This window comes from Moschus berezovskii, chromosome X, assembly GCF_049115385.1.
Source record: "Moschus berezovskii isolate FMDL1 chromosome X, NW_MosBer_1.0, whole genome shotgun sequence".
NCBI lineage: Eukaryota > Metazoa > Chordata > Mammalia > Artiodactyla > Moschidae > Moschus > Moschus berezovskii.
The window spans coordinates 2,550,534-2,555,251 of record NC_142488.1 but is presented as its reverse complement, the minus strand read 5'-3'; the positions used below and the strand labels follow the sequence as shown (position 1 = coordinate 2,555,251).

The following is a 4,718-nucleotide window of genomic DNA, read 5'->3' as shown; positions in this document are numbered from 1 at the left end:
TTTTGCCCTGCTCTGGGAATACGTTCTATCTCTTGAGTGTTTTCTGGGTCTTGTTGATTGTATACAGCTCAAACACCATGGTGGGAGGTGGGGGTGCTGAACGGTGTGCTGTGCCCTTGATATTTAGAATGTCCAATCCCTGTAAATCCTAGTATCCACTGCTCTTTGAAGCAAATGAAGCTGGAGACCAACTTTAGATGTCGAGAACAGTGACAGCTTCCTGACTGAACAGTCCATCATCCTGTTCCTTCAGCCAGTGCATTGACTTCATGACCCTATGGACTGACCAGGTCTCAGCTGCTGATGAATTTTGGTTACTAGTGATAAAGTGGTTAAGAAACATCAGTCCTTGAACTCAGTTTCAGAAGGGTTCGTGCTGTCAGAATACGCATTTTTCCCGCTGTGGCCCACGGCATCTTTCTCTCTATGAGGCTCAGAGAGGGAAACACAAGCTCCTTTCCCTGTGATGAATATGATGCTTTCAGGGACACCTTTCTTGACCAGACTGTCCCTTCCGTTACAGCAAGAGGATCCATAACCCTGTCCCCTGACCTGTGACTGTATATACTTCTCTGTATCCTTTTCTGCTGGACTCCTCTAAGACATCTCTATCTAACCCCCATCAGAATTGTCTCCAGTGGAACAGCTACCCTACTATAGACTTATCTTTCTGGATAGTTGAACTGGATGTGCATATTTGTGTGTTTTAAAATCGGGCACTTTCTATAGAGACACACGTTGAGTCAGGTGTGTATTAAACCAGTTTATTTAAACCCTCAGAAATCAAACACCAACAGCCAGGATGTGACTAGTGAACAAGAGAGATGAGACGGGAAAGGGAGTGTGACTGTGAAGAGAGAAGGATCGTGTTGATCAGGAACCAGGAAAGTCATCTTCGTGTTGTTGATCTTGATTCCGTGGGGAAGAGGACATGTCTGGTCTCAGTGATTCTGTAGGTGAATAAAAGAGAACCAAAAGTTTAGGATAGTCAGCTGAGTGATGGCTAACAGGGCTGAGCCTCAAGCAGTAGGCTGTCCAGGGTACAGGAGCTGGTAGCTGATGCAATGGCAGAATCCTGGTGGACCTCACTGCTGCACATCTTGTGATGTAGGTGAGGATCGGTGTGGAGTTTTCCCCAGGATGTACGTAGGATCCTTTATCTGCAGGATGCATTGTAGGAGTCATGAACACAGGCTGCATGTTCATAGGAATGGTTCCTCTAAAGATGGCTTACAGACTCTGAGATTGGAGTAAACCCCTCTGTTTCCACAAGCTTTGCCTTTGGGGGCTTCAAGAACCTATTTTTAAATTTTGTTTTACATTGCAGGATAGTTAAGTATCAATGTGTTAGTTTCAGGCAGGTGTACAACAACATGATTAGTTTATACATACATGCATCTATCATTTTTCAGTTTCTTTTCCCATGTCGGTTTTTGAGTTCTTGCATATATTTACCTGTGCAATACACTGAGAATTTTTGGTCTATCCATCCTGTATATAACAGTTTGCATCTGCTAACACCAAACTCCCAATCCTTCTCTTCCCCAGCCTCCTCCTATCAAGCAACGACAAGTCTGTTTTCTGTATCTGTGAGTCTGCTTCTGCTGGGTAAATAAGTTCCTTCGTGCCACATTTTACTTCCCATATATAAGTGGCATCAAGATATTTGTCTCCCTCTTTCTGACTTTCTTCACCTGGTATGATAATCTTCGTTGTATCCATCTTGCTGCAAATGGCATTGCTTCATGTTTTTTAATGGCTGACTAATATTCCATTGGGCCTATGCATCACTACTTTCTTATCATATTCACCTGGAAGCTACTTTTTTTTTTTTTTAATTTGCTTTCTTTCCTTCCATTTTGCCTCAGCGGAAAAATGAAAGTCACACGTTAGCTTAGACCAGTGTCATTTTCGGGGACTGTCTTAGTTGAGAAAGTTTTAAGTATCTCACTTGAAGAAAACCACCTTCTGAATGGGAAAGTTAATTCAGATGTGTGTTTCAGACAGTGTGGTTGGAAGATCTTTACTGGTTCTGTCAGAATCATGAGAGATTAAACACCAGCCTTGCATAAACTATGACCTGTCTTTAATCTCGGTTCTCCTTGAGGGAGGGAAGTGCATGGACAACCTTGAGATCAGGACTGACGGACACACGATTTAGTTTCCACCAGCTTGTGGCCTTTCCTGCTTGTCTCTGATGACTCTGGTTGTCCATATTCCTTCAGAATTCAGTTTTTCTCACTAAAACTGCTCGGCGTTCATCAACCAACCAGTCTGAAATTTAATAGGGCTCAAGAAATGCAAAGTAGCCTAATGTAACAGGAAAAAAAAAAGTTCTCTGGGGATAGAATGTAAGCCATTGGGGCAAAACATGGCTACTTGCAAATTTTGACACATATAAAAGCACAGCGAGTCTTTATTGATTTCTTTGATGGAACAGCGTTCATAACAGAGTGTGTTTACTTACAATTAGGTGGAGTTGACATCACTCTTTTTTCACTGGGCCTGACAGCCGTCTGGGGAGAGATCAAATGGGCAGGAATAAGATACTACCCGTTCCAGTAATTTTAGCATTTCTTAAGTAATGGATTATATCAAAAATTACTTGCGAGAGAACAAATTACAAGCAAACTGATTTGTTTCTTGGTAGTGTATGTACATACTGGGTGAAAGATTCAGGGGAAAAAGTATAGTTCCACTTACCACCCTTGGTGAAATCCACAATATTTTCCTCTGGAATCCCCAATTTTCTAACCTCCTCCTTGAACCTCTTCAGATCGTGGTCGTCAGCATCATCATCTTTGCCTGGAAATCACAATGCAGGAAGCAGAAATTTACCCATTAGAACCCTTAACCTTTGTTGCTGAAGATACAATGAAAAGAAGCAAATGTGCTGATCGGGTTTCACTTGGAATAACGGAAGAGAAACTCCAAACAGTTACCATTTCCCAGGACTCAGATGTCAGCTGTCCATCTTAAGAATTAATCCCCATCCAACTGTGTAACCAGCCCTGCCCCCAGCATCAGCAGCAGGACCCCAAAGATTCGCTGGGACTCCATGAATTTGGGGCTCCTTCCATCACAGTAAGGAACTCCCTTGCTCCTTGACCAGCTTCCTAGTATCTGTGCTCAGCTCTTGTTCTGCACCCACATAGATAGCAGAGCTCTCCCCTGATAGACACATGCTCACCATGTCACACATGATAACAGGAGGCAATTTACTCTTTATTTAACCCACAGTTCTACTCAGTACCTTTCCTGAACCAGACACCTGACATCCCCAGGGAAGCCTGGGGTGCTGCAGTCCGTAGGGTTTGCAGAGAATCGGACATGACTTATTGACTGAACAACGAACAGCAACAACTCCCCATGGTACACACAACTCTCAGTGTTTTGACATGGCTATTTGGGAGTGATGTCAATGTTCATAAGAACAATGCATTGGATAAATGAACAGGACAAATGTGTATTTTAAAAGTTTCTGTTTGAAGGCTTGGAATACTTTGGGAAAGTGGCATAAAAATGAAGGAATTGAGGACAACTTTGTTATACGGTAAAGAATCTGACTGCCAATCCTGGAGACCCAGGTTTGATCCCTGGGTCGGGAAGATTCCCTGGAGGAGGGTATGCCAACCCACTCCAGTATTCTTGCCTGGAGAGTCCCATGGACAGAGGAGTCTGGTGAGCTACAGTCCATGGGGTCGCAAGAGGCAGACATGACAGACTGACTACCACTTTCATTTTAGCCATGCCTTCCAAAAGAAAAAACACTCAGTACTTTTATTTTTAACTTTTAACAGGTGGGAATCATTTTGAATTGTCCGTTGACACTTCCCATCTACTTTCTTCACCTGTCTTTCTATGGTAGATTACTTTCTGGGGCTCTTAGGTCGATGAACAGAAAGACCTAGCCCTTGTAAATGAATAATGAAAGCACGTGATGAATTACGGATAAAAATACGGCAATGCTGCTGTTACATGGCAAAGGGAATGTCGTCAGGTGGTAATACATACCCAAGAGCCCAATGAGTCTGGTTGTCTTGCCTGTTTCATCCACATTTTCACTATTCACTATCAGACCGTCATCAGACACCAGAATAAAGTGGAACTGATTGGCACCCGCATCTTTGTTAGAGAGGGAAAATATGCAGAGTTAGCCCCACCTTGAATAATTCGTTATATTAGTAGATCACAGCACTATCACAGTGAGTTTAGCCTGTTGGCAGCGATGCCTTCTGTATTTATCCTACGGGCAAGCACAACTGCCTGTTAATCTCTGTCTCAGCGCTGTGTCGAATGCTGGAGTTGCTATGGCAACAAGGAGAGAAAGGCAAGACTTTTCCTTAGTCCCACCACAATTCCACGACAATTCCTTAGTCCCACCATCTTACGCAGTTGACCGGTCACTCCTTGCCGTGTTACTAAGGGGTTTTCTAGAACATGCATTCTAATAAACGCTTTTTAAACAACGTCAGCTCTTTATCAAGTCCCAGGTCAAAAAAACAAAAGTCTTTGTATTTCTATTATCTCAGACATGGAATTGATTTCTGTTTAAGACCAAAAGCAACAAAGCATTTCAGAGAGTAGCACTGATGTGTATGCAAGAGCGTGTTGTGAAATAGGTAGCTAGTGGCAAGGTCCTGTGTAGCACAGGGTGCTCGACTTGGTCTCTGTGACGAGCTGAAGAGGTGAGATGGGGAGACGGGGAGGTTATAGAG

General features: G+C 43.2%; 1 long non-coding RNA gene across 1 annotated transcript; it reads right to left on the bottom strand.

Moving 5' to 3' along the window:
• Positions 1 to 781: 781 nt before the first annotated feature.
• Positions 782 to 4,102, bottom strand: LOC148773197 (uncharacterized). The gene is made up of 4 exons (XR_016036914.1): positions 4,015 to 4,102; positions 2,704 to 2,805; positions 2,468 to 2,516; positions 782 to 950 (listed from the first exon to the last, which is right to left on the bottom strand). It is a non-coding gene; the product is annotated as an uncharacterized LOC148773197 (long non-coding RNA).
• Positions 4,103 to 4,718: the final 616 nt, after the last annotated feature.